We start from the raw sequence: 17758 nt of genomic DNA on the forward strand, positions 1-17758 counted from the left end.
CTACTGTCTCAACAACTTTCAAAAATAGGATACAATATTGCTATTTAGTTGCTATGCTCTACATTAGACCCCCAGGATGTATTTATGTTTTAAGTGGCAGGTTATTCCATTTCATATACACTCCTCACCACTATCTCCTGCCTCTGGCGGTGAGCGATCTCTCTATGAGTTCAGGGGCTTTTGGGAATTGGTTTTTAATATTAAATGTCAACAAATACATTTTCTGCATCCCACTTCTAGTTTAGTTGTATACAACTCTGACTCCATATAAAAATCAGAATCAGCTGGGGGAGTGTTAAAAAGTACAGATGCCCAGCCTCGAACCCAGAAATTTGATTGCGCTTGTTTGGCAACAGGGTCCAGAAGTTTCTTTTTCTTATGCTCCCCATATTATTCTAATGTGCAGCTACAGTTGGAAAATATCAGTCCTTCTGAGAGTTAATAGTGACAATACTGATGGTGCCTTCTGAGTGGTTATCTCCTCCAATGGGGTCAGAGGGAGGGTACAGAGTAGTTTCTATGGAGTCTATCTGCTTTGGACAGAAAACTTCCAAACACTGGCTGAACTGGTTTTCATCTGGTACATTTTCTCTCATACCTATAACCTCAGAATATTCCAGTCTATTTTAAGCCTTCCTGTGGTTTCTAAGGCACAATACTTTCCAAACGGAAGACTTACCATTTCAAATCTCAGGGGCTATGATTCAATCTAAAGGAGAACTAACTACCTCAATTAATATTGGACATTTCCTTATTGATGAAAAAGATACATGAAAATGCACTGGACTGTAAAGCCCTTCATAAAAGAGTAAGATTGTTTATGTTGTTGTTGTTATCATCACTTGTGTAAACTATAGGAAGGTAGGCAAAAACCATAGGCTATTTGAACCAGGGGATATCATTTATATGTGAATTTAAATTTTTGGCTCAGTTACATTTTAGCTGTGAGTCCTTACCTTCTCTGGGCAAATGGTTCATGAAAAATGGGAGCTTAAGGAGCCCTCAGAAGGAAATTTTGTACCTTAAAGGAGCTAATATAAATGGTGCCTGGCAAGGAATGAGTCCAGAGTAAACAGTGGTTACCCTCCCATATTAGCTAGTGCAATGCTGCTGCTGCATAACAAACAAGCCCTACCAACACAAAATTTTACTAAAGCATTATCAGTTCTCAGTCATGTGTCCGTGGGTTGGCTGTGGGAGTGCCACTTAAGGCTATTAGTCATATCAAGGCCTGTTCCACACGTGTCTCATTCTGGAATCAGCAGCTTCCTGAGGCACGCTCTTCTCATGGTAGATGACAGAAGTATAAGAAAAACTGGTAGAAATTTGCTATGCCTTTTAACATCTCAGAACCATTCACGATCATTTCTGCCCACATTCCCTTGGCCAGAGCAAGTCATGTGGCCAAGCTCAGAGTCAACGGGACAGAGAAACATAATCTACTCAGTGAAGCCATGACACAGTGAAGGGAATAATGTGAACAAATAATATATTCTACTGCACATTCCCTTCCCTTCTGCAAGGAGCCAATAGAGAAAAGAGGGAAAAGGAAGGAGGGAGGAAATAGTTGACTCTCCTAGGAACTTTGTCTTATACCTCATTTGTGAGAGTTGTCTGGCCTCCTTTGTGGAAATAGTCCAAGTGGTCACGCAGGGGGAGAAAAGCTGTTCCCTGGTGGAGTAGCTTCCTGCCTCTTCCTGGGGTCCTTGTGATGAAGGATAAACTACTCAGAGGCAATCTAGAATTCACCAAAGCCTTCTCAACACATCTAAATTGATTTAGAAAGATAAACAGAAGCAATAGCCAGTGAAATTCAGCAAGACAGATTATACTACATACTGACTGTCAAAATAAACAGGTCTTTGTCTAAACTCCACGCTCTCTCTCTCAACGCTCTCTCTCTCAACACCGTTTTAATGTGCAAACACCATTTATGAGTATTTGCTCTAAAAGACAAAATCACTCCATATATAATGGTGATAGGTTAAGAGCCCTTTATTTGAACTCAACACTTCATTTGTATTTCAAAACTGGATGAATAGGTAGCCTCACCTCTGTTATCTAAACAGAGTGTTCTGGCCAAACATGCAGTATGATTAGAGTTACCAAATAGGCCCTGTTATATACAATAGTTGTTGGAAGATTTTAGTGAATAAATCAAAGGTGTTTAACCAAAAATAACTCATAATTAGGATAACTCAGAATATATTTCAAAATGTTAAACTGTGAAAGTCATCTCACTCACTGAAGATCTTTGTTGAAGGATATTAGTAACAGCTGTGTGAGCAGAGGGTGGCAGGCAGTGGCCAGTTACTTATAACCACCTCAAGATGAGTTCTGGAACCATCCTTCCCAGGAGTGGTCCCTGTACCATCAACAACAGAATCAGCAGGGGCTGTTTGTTACAATGCAGATTCCCAGGCAAACCCCCAGACTTAATGAATCACAATCTCTGGATGCAGGACTCAAGAATCTCCATTTTTTGCACACCAAGGATTTTATGAACACCAAGGGTTTTGTATAAAATCAAATGCAGGCAGAGACCCTGCACATTTGATTCCAAGCATCTATAGAAAACATGAGTTTTTTATAATACCAGATGTGGTAAAAATATTTTCTCCATTATTATTATTACTGAACCCTTTTTTGTAACTAAGTTTGTAAAACTTTCATCCAGGGTGCTAGTGTAATAAGGTTTTTGAGCCATTTTTTAAAATCCAACTTGAACATTAGAAACCATATTTCTCATTAAGACCTCTATTTTGGGGCCTCCCCTGGTGGCGCAGCGGTTGAGCGCTGGGTTGCGAAGCTGCCCGCGGCCTCTGTGGCGCCGGTTCGATCCCCGGCTGCTCCCCGGCCCCTGGAGGAGGGTCCCACATGGCATGCAGACCCCTCCTGCCGCCCGCTGCTCCCCTCAGCAGTGTACTTCGGTCCTTCTGCCTGCTCTGCTCCCAGCTCTGGCTCTGGTGAATTCTCTCACCCTCCCGCACTTCTGACTGTACCCAGTGCTTGTACAAATAAATTAAAAAAAAAAATAATAATAAAAAAAATTATTTAAAAAAAAAAAAAAAAAAAAAAAAAAGACCTCTATTTTGATAATAAAATAACTATTTTCTTCTCATTTGCTCAAATGCCAATAGCCTACAAAACTTTTATAAACATTGTTGGATTAAAGAAAAGCAAATTAAGAGACACTATTGTGAAGGATGGGCGACGGTTTCATTGGTATGTTAAATTTAGCGCCTTCATTTCCTGATGGATAGATGATAAACAGCCTTTTTGTGGTGTTTTCAGTGGATGAACTGTCTCCAGTGAAGGTAGTGTAACCACTTAAAACAGAATTATCTTTCATTTTCCACTTAGTAAGTGCATTTTAATATTTTTATCTATGTGCACAGGATAATGAAAAGCATTAACTGCTTCAATAAATGAATTAAACGGAAGGATGATTTTGAGAGCTGAGAGAAATATAGAAAACAACTAAGAACAAGTCGACAGGTTCCTTTCTCCCCTTTCCTCCTTCTTTCACCTCTTCTTTAATATATTTACGACTGGAGGTCTTCATCTTTTGTTTTGTTTTGTTTTTTTAAAGATTTATTTATTTATTTATACAAGTACTGGGTACAGTCAGAAGCGTGGGAGGGTGAGAGAATTCACCAGAGCCAGAGCAGGAACAGAACAGACAGACAAAATACACTGTTGAGGGGAGCAGCGGGCGCGGCAGGAGAGGTCTGTGGCACCATGTGGTACTGCCAGTCGCCAGGGATCGAATCCGTGCTGCAGAGGCTGCGGGCAGCTTCTCAGTCTAGCGCTCAACTGCTGCGCCATCAGGGGAGGCCCTGGAGGTCTTCATCTTAATGGCTTCCCACTTGAAGTTGTGTGGAAAATGAATTTGAATCATATGGGAGATTCTGAAAACTTACTGTAATACTGAACACAAAGATATAAAAAGGGAACATGTATTTCCCAGATTAAGGATGTCACTGAGATATTGAAAAGAATCTTCATTTATGCCGGTTTTAATCTTATTAGCCAATATAAATCTTTCTAAAAGACTAGTAACCATTGCTCAGAGGGGAACTATCTAGGAAAGAAATGCAAAAAGGATATTTTCAGCACCATGAAATTTAAGGACTAAGAGAACTAGAATAGGAAAGATGAAGATAAGGCTCAGGAATTTAAAGATTTTATGTGCTTGGACTTGAGAGTTTTTTCATCTTATTTTATGACAAGTGAAGATATTTTATGAGTGGCAAGGAAAAAATAATGGTACTTCCAAAATGATTTCAAGGGTATAAAACATTCTCTGTGAAAATAGCACGATCTTCCCTGACCAAAAGGGCTGAAATGTCAAGGGTTCAGATATGCCCAACAAGCATTTATTTCTGTTTTGAACATTCCTAAATGACTTGCCTCAACATATCCTCCAGCATTTTTCAGAGAGGCCAAGGGCTTAAGAGGCCCGGGGGTTTAATCTAACATTTCTTGGTTCACAAACAGCGCTAACATCAAAGATTGAGTGTGCAGTAGTTGAACAGAAAACAGCCCGTCTGTTCAGCCGCCCTGTGATTTTCCCCGCAGCCTCCAACAGATTGGGATATTATTACAGTGCTCCCTAAAGTAAGGGTCTGATTGAAAGCTGATTCTGTTTTCTTTTGGTAGCTGTTAATACTCTAAAAATAAAATGAGTATCAATGCAACCACATTAATTCCAACATTCAGAGAAGCAACAAACTTTCTACTTTTACTGTACATGGTAGGATCATTTCTGGCTTTGGTACACATCTATGCATAATTAAATGTTGACTATATCTGCATCTGGATGCCTTTTTTTTTTTTAAAGATTTATTTATTTATACAAGAACCGGGGTACAGGCCAGATGTGCAGGAGGGTGAGAGGATTCACCAGAGACAGAGTGGGGAACAGAACAGGCAGGCTGATGAAATACACTGCTGAGGGGAGCAGCAGGCGAGACAGGAGAGGTCTGCCATGCCACGTGGGTTGCTCTGCAGCCAGTGAGGATCGAACCGGCACTTCAGAGGATGCGAACAGCTACACAGTGTCGCGCTCAACGCCTGCGCCACCAGGGAGGCACTGGATGCCTTTTTTTTGTTTGTTTGTTTTTGTTTTTGTTTTTATACATACACTGGGTACAGTCAGAAGCGCGGGAGGGTGAGAGAATTCACCAGAGCCAGCGCGGAGAGCAGAGCAGGCAGAAGGACCGAAGCACACTGCTGAGGGGAGCAGCGGGCGGCAGGAGAGGTCTGCGCGCCATGTGGGACCCTCCTCTGGTGGCCGGGGAGCAGCTGGGGATCAAACTGGCGCCGCAGAGGCTGCGGGCAGCTTAGCAACCCAGCGCTCAACCGCTGCGCCACCGGGGAGGCCCTGGATGCCTTTTTCTGAAATGAATCCTGCACTTTAAAATTGACCTACATGGATATTTTGCTTATATGAAGAGAGAAAGATTTTTACCCTTATTCATTTTAGTGAAGGCTACTCTGTCCGAAGGACTCTGGACTTGTGTGTATGATTGTGACTACAATAAATAGGGCACCTCCTAGAATGCCTAATATGCTCTCAATTATTACTACTAATTACTAATATGTTCTCAAATACAGTGATTTTAGATGGAACCAGGATAGCAAATTTGCACAGATATACAAAAATCTATTTTGGCCACTGTGGGTATGAACCAGAATTTTGTAAGATGTAAAGCCAAGTTCTGGTGGCTCAGTTCAGGGATTCAGAGATGTCTCAGTTGATATTTCATTCTGAAGGTCTTTCAAAACCCCCACGGTTCTCTGAATGGAGTACCCTTCCCTGTCTTTACAACGACTGGCAGAGACTTGATCTCTCCAGTGTAGATTCCCAAAGCTTTGAGGGCAGAAACGTCATCCTAATCATCTTTCAGTTTTTTATAACACCTAGTTCAGGGCCATGGACCTAATATGCACTTGAATATTGGTAGACCTGTATCACATCAGGTTTTAGACAACCAGAAACTAAAAATAAGACCAAGGGTTGTGGTACATTAGTGTTAGTGTAGTTTATAGCAACTGTTGTATATATGTTTTTTCAGTGTGGGGCTTTAAACTTTTCATTTTTATCACTTGTGATCTTATGCAAGCCCTCATGGGTTGAAAGGGTGGGTAGAGACATCCTACACTACATTCACTTTCCTCATATGTTATGGGCACATGTAGTTGCTGTGTCACCAAACCATCAGTGTTTTGATGCTGACAATTGACCAGTTTTTTTAGAATGACATCGACAGACCTGACAGTAGGTTATGTTGCAACGATCCATGTGGGATGTTTTGCAGTCAATTGTGTTGAAGAGTATTAAAATAGTAGGTAAGTATGTGTTAAAACAGTAGGTAACTTTTATTGAGCACTCTTATTATGATGGGTAGTTATTCCCTCAAACTCCATATAGAGAATAATCTCCATTTTTCAGATGAGGAAACTGAAGTTAAGTGACTTAAGTCCACTTAAGGTCAGGTAGTGTCGCTCCTGGGGCTGCGCTAGCTAGGATATGTCGCAGAAAGGTACCTACTACTTTGTTTTGTTTTTTTTTTTTTTTTTTCATAAAAGTAGGAGAAATGGTCAACCAGGAAAATACAAAGGAAGTCACCTACAAATCTCCCTTATTAGAGTAATGGAAAACTGAAATGTTCTAGATGTGCCAAGACTTGGAGTATCTTAGAAATTATGAAATTGCTTTATTTCTGTCCTGGGCATTTGCTCCATGAAGTCCTGGCATATCGACCTAAAAGGGAACATGTTCCATGAAATTAAATAGTGTTTGTCAAACTGTGTGTGGGCAGAACTCTAGAATTGTTTCCAGTGAGTAACAAAGGAGTTTTTCTTTAGTCTGCTAGTCTCCTGAGAGCTGATGCATTTCTTGGCCGTACATGGAGCATCCTAAAAGAAAGGAGACTTCTCTAGCTGCACACTTCCAACTATTAGTTTGGGAAGCTTTCTGGAGCTTATAGCAAATGGACAATTACACATGTGTGCAATAAGAGAGAGAGGAGCGAGATGAGCTGACACAGAAAGTCCTTGAGAATGTACTGGCATTAGAAAGGCTTTTAGAAACCAATCACTAATGCAATATGATTAATTATCTTAAAAGTAGCTTGTAGTGTGTTTCCTGAGCAGCACCAGAGGTCATTTCAAACAAAGTAAATAAACCACAGCTAATGTGCTAACATTTTAAAGAGAAAAGACAATCGCTAAAAATGTCCATGCAGCTTCCATTACTACAGTCATTGGAAATAGGAATGTGCCTGTCCATCTCAAGTGGCATAAGCAGTATGTTCTTGATCAAACAGATTTAGCCATTAGTTGGGGGGAATTTAAGTTTCTCTGCCCTGCGACAGAAAGAGATGTCAGGTGAAAAGCTGCAATTTTTCACCCCTGACCAGTTCACCTAAGAGGAATAACAGGATTTCTATATAAACAAAGCAATTTTGAGCCCCTGAGCCTCAAATTAGGTCTGGAAAAAGCAACATCAGCATAATCAAGACATTCATTAGAAATGCAGAATCTCGTGTTCCCCTCCCTCCCCAGACCTAACTGAACCAAGATCTGTTTTTAACAGGAAGTGTTAAGATTTACATGCTTGTTAGTATTTGAGATGCACTAGTCTAGATGAATATTTAAACATTTGCTAGAAGAGAGACCTGGTTAAGAAAAGAAGAAAATGCTACCTGATAAAAGCATCTAACTTTGGGGGCATCCCTGGTGGCGTAGGGTTTAAGTCTCAGCGTTATCACAACGATGGCCTGAGTTTGATCCCTGGCCTGGGAGCTAGCCCACAGACCACGCAGCAGACCTCCCCTGTTTCGCCCACTGCTCCCCTTAGCAGTGTATTTCAGTAGCTCTGCCTCTTCTGCTTCCCACTCTGTCTTTGGTGAATCCTGTTATTCTCCCCGCTCACCTCTGGCCTACACCCCAGTTCTTGTACCTCATAAATAAATCTTTTTTAAAAGAGTACCTAACTTTGCAAATATGTATCGATTTTGATAAACTTGCTCCTAGTCACTAAATTCACCCTTGAAGTAAAAACTTAATAGGCCTTATGGTGTTCAAAATGCCATCTAGATAGAGGCAGACTTGAAAGAACAAAACTTTAATGTAATTATCACACAGAAATTATTTAAAAGAAGCTCTTTCAGGCTAAGGTTACCAGGCACACTCAGCCTACAAGGGGGCACAAAATGCTGAGGACTACGATGCACTTGGAGGTAGAGACTTTGGCCAAACTTAGCCAGAGCAAATACTGAACTTCTGCCAGCTTCAGCGAGCTGTGATTGTCCAAGACTGATGTGAAACATCTGGACCAGGTTTGGCAGCCACGTGCAAAACTGCTGGGGGAAAATGCTATGTGAAACTGTTCACACCCACAGCATAATTGAGAAAATTTCCTTTGAGTCGTCTTTGTTTGTTTGATACCAAGTGAACAAATTTCATTTCTCTATAGGGATAGTTTCATTCCAATGTCCTGTAAGAGGGAAATTGCTGTTTCCACTTTACCACGTGTGCGCTCCATGAACATTCAATTGCTTATTTGAGGCTTTATCTGGAATTGGCATGAAGAGACTCATCCCAGGGCATGAATTTGCGTGGGCACTGGCTGAAGCTGCAGAAATAATGGGCTAAAAATAGACTGCCTATATCTCTAACTCATCAAATGACCATCTAGGCTTACCAACTAAGAAAGATTCATGTGACACTGCTTTTACCTCTGGCAAACTCAGCTAAAATCACTGTTTAGTAAACTCCGTAACAGGCAAAGCATTTAGCTTCCTTTTAATTTTTTCATGAGAAAGTGTATGTGTTTTAAAACCAGGAAAATGTGTTGTTATTTTTTCCTTCCCTGAAGCAAACCCACATTTGTTCTTTGGAAAGCTCTTGCACTGACATATTCCTGACTAGAGTGACATTTCGCTTGTCTTACCACAGGTCATCTTAGAACAAGGTTCAGATAAAATGGATAGTCAAAGTCAGTAGTTCTTTCTTTTTGCATGCTGGGGTGGGGCTTGGGTGGTGGGGTGCGGAGAAATATCGTACATTTGTAGAGGTATAAGCCTGTATGCCTAAGACATATACTGTGATATAAATCAGCATTACCTCAGTAACTTAAAAAAACAAAAACAAAAGTCAACATGGTATCTAATTTCTCTGGGTTGGTGCAGATGGACTTTAGAAATACAAACCCAACTTTCATTCTAGTTAAGGAACAATGTTGCTTCAAAATACACAAACGAAAAGTGCCTCAAATCAAGTCCCCCAAACCTACTTGGAATTTTTGCAGTGCCAAGACAGCTGCTTATTACTGTCCATTTCCCTGCCAGAGTGCCCTTTGCATCTGAAGAGCAAAGAGGTGATAGTGTTACCATGTTTGTAAAACTATGAGAAAAGTTGATAAATAATTGATAACCACTTTCACAGCAAAGAACACATTCATCCGAGCATTTAGAAGCTGCTATTTGCACAATCAGGTGACAATTCACAAAGTGTGGTAGGTAACCTCCAGAACAGTCCCCAGGGGTCCCCTAATATTGTCCGATCTAGTTCCCTGAAGTGGTGGTTGGGTTTAGTAGTGACTCTCTTCTAATGAATAGAATAAGGCATTAGTGATGGTAACTTGAGACGTGGTCATAAAAGGCAGTGTGGTCTCTCTCTGTCTCTGTCTCTCTCACTGATCATCATCATCACCATCATCATTATCATTCTCTCTGGGACAAGCCTGTGGCCGTGTGTGAGCAACCCTATGGAGAAGTAAACATGATAAGGAGCTGAGGCTTCCGGCCTCAGTGCTTTTGGAAGGGGGTCCTCCAGGCTCATCAAGTCTCAGACTTATGTAGTGCTGACTGACACTTTGATTATGTGCTTCACACACAGAAACAACAAGGTAATCGCTTATTGTTTCCAGATGTTAACTTGTGGGGTAATTTGCTACACAGCAATGGATAACTAACATGTAGGTATATTATGCTTCTAGATTTATCCTCTCATTTATTCTGCAGGTGTTTACTGAGAAACTACCAGATGCCAGGCACTAAGCAGAAGTCAGTATCTACTGAACATAAACATACATTAAGGCATATCTAATTCCTGCCAGTAGATACATAGCACCTAGGGAAGGATATTAACCTTGGAATTTTGTATGTGGCAGTCATCTTTGGAAACACAATCTACCACTAATGTCCCTACTGTACACTTGCTATTTATATATTAGTCGCTCAATAGATATATGTAGATGGGAAATTTCTCTATAAATTGTGCCTACTTGTGTTCTTTGAAAATGGGGATGACGTTACAAGGCTCCCTTGCTTTCGACTGGATGATTTTATCCCTCTCCAAATTCAAATATTGAAACCTAATGTCCAAGGTGATGGTATTAGGAGATGGAGCCTCTGGGAGGTGATGAGGTTAGGAGGGTGGAGCCCTCATGAATGGGATTAGTGCCTCCTAAAAGAGACCCCAGAAAGATCCTGTACCTCTTTAGCCATGTGAAGACACAGTGCGAAGATGGCCATCTCTGAACCAGGAACAGGCCCTCCCCCAACTCTGAATCTGCCAGGGTCTTGATCTTGGATTACTGCTTCCAGAACTGTGAGAAATTGAGAAATTAATTTCTGTTATTTATAAGCCACTAGTCTATGGTATTCTGTTACTGCAGCCCGAAAGTAATGAGACTCTTCAATCCACTATTTACAATCTGCAATTTTTCACTCAATCATCCACTCAATCACTAGATCTTTTAAATTCTCCTTTCTAAACATCTTTCATATTCTTTCCTCCTTTGAAATTACCCTTTCACTCTTAGTTAAGGTCAACTCATCATCTCTTTTTGACTTTTTCTTATATTTCTGCTATTCTTGCCTTTAGTCTCCCTGACTTCACTCTCATATTCCATGCTCCATTATGCCAACAGAGTGATTTTTCTAATATGCAAATCCTATCTGTTTCCATTCTATCTAGACTTTCTCAAAGCTTCTTAAATTTTTGTATGGACTTGTGACAGATCCCTGCCAAGGTATCTACCTTAACCTCCTGCCATTCCTTTTGTTGCCCTTTATATTTCAGGAATACTGAATGATTTACAAATTCCCAAATGTACTCATCAGGCCTTTGTGATTCCTACATGCTATTCCTAGCACTTGGAACACTGGTTAATCTACTGTTAGTGGGGAAAACTTATTCCCTACTACTGAGTTTCCATTCTATGTGAAGGGACAACTATTAGTGTAGCACACCTGTATTCCCTACCCCTGAAATAGAAATAGACTTACTTGATTGGTGAATTTGGGAAGGATTCAGTTAACTGATCCAAGCCAATTTGACCATTCTTCAGTAGTCAGGCTCTTCTGTTTCATTTGAGTAAGCTCTAGCAACAAAAAGTAGAAGGGTGAGATATATAGCATAGCTACTAGTTGGTTGTTTTTTTTTTTTTAAAGATTTATTTATTTACACAAGCACTGGGTACAGTCAGAAGCATGGGAGGGTGAGAGAATCCACCAGAGCCAGAGAAGGGAGCAAAACAGGCAGAAAGACCAAAGTACACTGCTGAGGGGAGCAGTGGGTGGCAGGGGAGGTCTGCGCGCCATGTGGGTCCCTCCCCTCGCAGCCGGGGATGGAAATGGTGCTGCAGAGACTGCAGGCAGCTTCGCAACCCAGCGTGCAACCGCTGCACCACCAGGGAGCCCCTAGTTGGTATGTTTTAATAAAAGCAAGTCTTAGACCAAATCCCACTAAGTGTATATTTATTAGCAAGTAGGAACAAAAACAGCTATACAATATACTCTTGTAAAGTTAAGGAAGTTCCACTTTCTATCATTTTGCATTTTAGCAGTCATCTCACAGGAAAGGTTCACTCCAATATAGACACAAAATATTGTGGTGACAGGACTGGTCAGTCCTACAGTGAGGTTTCCAGCTAAGTTCTCCATGACATGATCGGCACAAGACCAATGAGGTTTTAGATCCAGGGTGCTTTCTCCAAAAATATTAGAGAGCTCAGCGTGCCAGAATCTTAAGCCAGATTCTTAAACCTCATATGTGCAAAAGTTGGGCCGGTATAATCTTCCTAGTCTGCCACATATATATCAAATATTGGTCAATTTTACCAGTGAAAAATTATTTCTAGCATATTTATTACAAAATCCTCTGAGTATAAATTTAGAAAACAATATTGGGGCCTCCCTGGTGGCGTAAAGGGTTAAGACGCAACCTATGAAGCTATCCGCAGCCTCTGTAGCACGAGGTCTATCCCAGGCCAGGGAGCTGCCCACATGGCGCAGCAGACCTCTCCTGATTCGCCCACTGCTCCCCTCAGCAGTGTACTTCAGTCAATCTGTTCTGTTCCCCGCTCTGTCTCTGGTGAATCCTCTCACCCCCCACACCTCTGGCCTGTACCCCAGCTCTTATATGCATAAATAAATAAATCTTTTAAAAAAAGAGAGAAAATATTGGTAGTGCTTAAATCTCTCTGGAATGTGAATTCTGGATTAGGTGTTTCAAATGCTTATTAACCACCCCTAGGGATTAGACTACAGTTCACATACAGTCATACACATTTACGTCCCACCAGACATACAATATATGGTTAAGTGTTGTTCAATCCCTCCTTTCTGGGGTTCAAACTGCCCCCAGGGAGCCACCATTTTCATCCAAGTTTACAGCAATAGGCTCTGCCCCTGCAATGGGCAAGGTCTACTCTGGTTCAGGGATGCTTGGTGGGCAGATTGGTCTAATACTGAGATTCAGCATCGGCAAACCCATTTGTTAGCAGGTATAAGCCACATTCTCTAATATAATCTGTAATATTTTGGTATCTAACTGCCAATTTCTTTGTCTTATTTTATAATTAATTCAGATTTCAAGTGGTGAAGAGCTATCTATTGGGCCCTGTCAAACACCCCAACTCCAAACTGGCATGTTCTTGCCCACTGAGTCATTCATGAACCTTCTTGGTAGACCTTTGGACTCTTGGCTGTTCATCTTCTACTCCCACTCGAAAGCCAGCTCTGAGTCCACATCTCTGTATTCCCGGCATCTGACATGCAACCTGATACACTGTAGGTGCTCAGTGAATGTTTGTTTAATGAATGAATCATTATTAGGAGGATATGCTCCTTGAGGGACTTTGCAAAATTGTTGGTGACTGTGACTTCATTAACCACCTGCCTGAAATAACTGAGATAACCAACCTCAGATGACTCAGGCAAACACAAAAAATTTCCTAGAAACGAAGACTCACAATTTTCAGCTTTGTTGATTTGTGTCGGTATATTTATCTTTTCCATTATTTATTGAGAGCAGTAACTATGCTCTTTTAATAAAGAAATATACATATAAACCACGTGGTCATTTCATTTAATGTTGGTTTAATCCCAGAGGCTAATCTAATGAATTAGTTGATTTCCTATGTTTTGGGGTCATCTTATCGTCCACTAGGAGTTCTAGAGCAACCTCTAAAACCATTGGTTCATATTTTTGCCCTACATGTGAAATGCACTTATTTGAGTCATTCATTGTTAGTAACTAAAGCACAAATTCCTTTTTCAAGACATTAAATTTGGAACACAGACATTATGAAGCTTGTGTTCCAATTCCAAAATTATTGACACCAGCTAGTAATGTGACTTTGAATAAAGCTTTAAATACTCTGTGCCTTGGTCTAGTTTTCCAATCTGTAAAATGTAGATATTAACATAAGACCTCAATCATTTATTCAAATGTACGTGGTGTGTGGATGCCAGTGAGGCAGGTAAGGGGCTCACCTTTGGAGCAATTTTAAGGGGAGGGCACCAAAAAAAAAACTCAATAATCAAGAAAAAAATTTCAATGCAATACTTCTGAAATATCAAAATTACTGCAAAAAAAAAATCCATGATGACCAAAATATCAATATCTAAAGGTAGAAATATTACTGTTCACTTTTCCTTTTGCCTCTAGCTCCACTATGGTTCCACTTAGCACTGATATTTTAAAGATTTTTAATCTTGAATTTTTAAAGAAAACATGGTATTGAAATATTATTCATCTTGATTGCTAAGTATGTAAAAAAAATTATAGCATTTCATTCCAAGGTGGTATAACATGGTGGTTATGCTCATAGGCCAGCATTCGATGCTCTGGGTTCAAATCTTGACTCTATTACTAGCTGTGTAATCTTGGGCAAGTAATCCTTTTTTTCTTCCTTTTTATTTCCTTGTTTGTAAAAGTGAGAATAACATCATACCTATTTCATCGATTCATGAGGATGAAACAAGACATACTGAGTCCTGAGAATAGATCCTGGGTGTAATGAAAACTCAAAAAAAATTAGCTGTAACTAGAAAATACTCATTTCCAGGCAAGGAGGTCTACCAGATAAGATTAAAGCAAAAGCTCTTCTAGGCAAACTGGTAAAAGATGTGATGATTTTTATCTTTCTCTGTCTTGTCACTCACTGTCCCAAAGCACTTTCCCTTAGTTCCAGTTGAACAGGAAAATCTGTTTCATCCTTGGCAGTTCTTCCAAATTCAGCAGACTGTGACTGGATCACTTAGAAAGTTAATGGACAATTCCTGGCTCATGGACAAATGTACAAATCCTCATCATTTTCCCCCAAACCTTTGATATCAAGAATGACAAGAGGACACTATAATGTTCCTCCTTGGAATGTACAAGGAGTCTTTTATTCACATTGTTTCAGAGGGAGCCAATATGAGCCCTTTGAGGTGGGTAGAAATAACCTTCCTTTACCTTACAAAACCCTGGGAATAGAAGCACAGAGTGAAACTGGGATGAGCACATTTCTTTTTATTGGGTTGAAGACATACAAGGAGATAATTTGCTTTTTTTTTTTTTAAGATTTATTTATTTATTTATACAAGCACTGGGTACAGTCAGAAGCGCGGGAGGGTGAGAGAATTCACCAGAGCCAGAGCAGGGAGCAGAGCAGGCAGAAGGACCGAAACACACTGCTGAGGGGAGCAGTGGGCGGCAGGAGAGGTGTGCGCGCCATGTGGGACCCTCCTCCGGTGGCCGGGGAGCAGCCGGGGATCGAACCGGCGCTAAAGAGGCTGCAGGCAGCTTCGCAACCCAGCGCTCAACCGCTGCACCACCAGGGAGGCCCGATAATTTGCTTTTTTGAATTAACAAGACTCCACCACTTTGGTTTGGGTCAACTGGATGTTCTGGGAGGATCTAAAAGATACAATTCCTGCTCCCATAATTTATTTCTACAAATCTGTCTACTTTGATGTGGTTGAAAAAAACATTCCACCATTGCTAAAGAACTTCTGTTTTCCCAATTGTCTAAAAATTTAAATATGGACTAGCAATAGATATTTATGAATTGTCATTAATTTTGTTAATTATGATAGCAGCATAGTGGTTATATAAGTAAAAGCTGTTCCTGTCCCCCTTCACTCCCTCCTCTCTCTCCCTTTCTCTTTTCCTCCCCCTCTCCCTTGCTTCCTTCTTTTCTTTTGAGATACATACTAAAGGGAAGAGACATGTCAACTATGATTTGTTTTAGAGAGAAATTGCCCTCTCCCCAAAAGGAACAAAACTGTGTGTGGAGTACTTGATAAAGCAAAAAAATAACAAAGTATTAGTGGTTGTTGAATCTGGGTGGTATGTCCAAAGGGATTTCTTGCATTCTCTACTTTTACCGAGTCTTGGGGAATTTCTCAATAAAATAACACATTTTTCTATTTTCAGAGATTGATTTTTCAATTTTCCCTTGGCCCCCTGGGCAACAGGCTGGTATCATCCTTTCTCTACCAGTCTGCTGGTATGGATTACAGGTGTGGCAGACTTAAAGACACCCTTACTCCTTGGAGACTACCAAGGGGCTAACGCAGAGGGTGAGGTTCTTGAAGTGTCAAGAATTCCTATCCTGGTAGACCCCAGTCTTGAGTAGCCTCATCTAACTACCCCAGAATGCTGTTCTTTCTTTGAAAGCCAAATGATTAAAAAAAAAAAAAAAAAAACCTGGTTCAGGAATTTTTCCTATTAAGATATAAACACCTTCCTGAGAGAAGTTAACTCAGTAAACTAATTTCAATTCTTAACACCTCAGCTAACAGCTTTTAGACTTTGGTGGCCCAGTGACACCTCTCCAATGATGGGGGAGTTTTGAACCTTGGCCAAGACTGGGTGGGATAAGATGCTTTGGGAAGCTAGTAATCTGGTTGCTGGGTTCCAGAGTGAGTAGGCCTGAGGAAAAGATGGGAAGAAAGATGCTGAGAGGTTAGAGCCTGTGGTGGTGGTTGTGGTAAGAATTGGGCCAGGAGTGTCCCAGGGAACCTCAGAAGGAAAATTTCCTCCAGCATCATATTCTCTGATTCTCCTCAGAACCAGGTGTTTTTCAGACTGCTATGGAGCAGTGTCTTAAATAAATTTCACACAGAGGAGTGTTTCTGGTATTAAAGAGCCAAACTCAGAGGAGTTTTTGTTTTGAATCAGATGCCCCAAGTGAATTTTTACTCCTTTATCTTAATTTGGGTTCCCTCAGAAGCAGAAACTGAGACACAATGACCACACCAACCCTGGACTGATTTACTTTGTACATTTAAAAAAAAAAGGAAGGAAGGAGGGACGGAGGAAGGAAGGAAAGAAAGAAAAGAGAGAGAGAGAGAGAGAGAGAGAGAGAGAGAAATGACGAACAGATGGACTATATTTCTGTCTTATTTAAGCCACAGTTATTTTGGATTTGTAATTCCCAACCAAACTGGATCCTAACTGAATCAGAATCCTACCCAAGGTGGCCAGATCCTGAGGGGAAGTCCAACTCTAAGGCCTCAGCAAACACTTTGAGTTGAACCAAGGAAGCTAAGGTCTTTCCAAGCCAAAGGGGCAAGAATAAAGTCAATAGAAGGCCAGAAACTGGAATGGAGCCCAAAGGAGCAAATAGAAGGCTGGGCACAAAGCTAGGAGTTGCTTGCCTTTATTGATAGTAATGCACAAAGGAACACACAGGGGCAAAAAAGAGACTAGAAATTCACTTGTTCAGATTGACCCATTAGGCATCAGAGGTGAGGAGAGTGAGAAGTGAAGGAAAAATGATTCTAGGTCTCTGGTGTGGGAACCTGGAAGGATGGTACTATCATTTTGAAAGAGGGCATTCAAGGGAGAGAGAGATTTGGAAAGATACAAACTATTTGGACAGGTACATTTTTGGATCCATTAGGGGTAAGGTGCTCATGGGAGAACTAAGTGGAGGTATTCACTGGACTGTTTGTTGAGTATAGACTCTACAAAAGAGTTTGTTGGGTATGGACTCCACAAAAGAGAGTAGGCTAGAAATATCAACCTGGGGGCCTCCCTGGTGGCGCAAGGGATTAAGCACCACACTATGAAGCAATCCATAGCCTCTGCAGCACGAGTTCGATCCCCAGCCAGCCAGGGAGAAACCCACATGGCGAGGCAGACCTCTCCTGTCTCGCCCGCTGTTCCCCTCAGCAGTGTATTTCAGTCAGTCTGCCTGTTCTGTTCCCCACTCTGTCTCTGGTGGATCCTCTCATCCCCCGCATCTCTGGCTAATATCCCAGTTCTTATATGCATAAATAAATAAATCTTTAAAAAAAAAAGATCAGTCTATAAATAGGCTTTGATAGCAAGGATATCTCAGGAGATTATGAGATGAGAAGACAACAGCTGGCAACATCTAAGTAGAGGAAAAAAGACAAGGAGCCTGTGAGGAAGAATGGGATGAAGTGTCAGGGAGACGAGAGCTAAACAAGTGGGGCGGTAC

The 17758-nt window shown here is 41.0% G+C and overlaps 1 long non-coding RNA gene across 1 annotated transcript in view; it reads right to left on the minus strand.

Moving 5' to 3' along the window:
- Window positions 1-1547: 1547 nt before the first annotated feature.
- LOC119246294 (uncharacterized) overlaps window positions 1548-17758 on the minus strand; it is a 175937-nt gene continuing 159726 nt past the window's right edge. The window contains exons 9-11 of the long non-coding RNA XR_005125484.2: window positions 11304-11398; window positions 10509-10621; window positions 1548-1768 (exon numbers count right to left, since the gene is read on the minus strand). This is a non-coding gene — a long non-coding RNA (uncharacterized LOC119246294). The remainder of the gene's footprint in view (window positions 1769-10508; window positions 10622-11303; window positions 11399-17758) is intronic.

Source organism: Talpa occidentalis, unplaced genomic scaffold (assembly GCF_014898055.3).
Source record: "Talpa occidentalis isolate TD23 unplaced genomic scaffold, MPIMG_talOcc4v2.1 talOcc4.15, whole genome shotgun sequence".
Classification (NCBI taxonomy): Eukaryota; Metazoa; Chordata; class Mammalia; order Eulipotyphla; family Talpidae; genus Talpa; species Talpa occidentalis.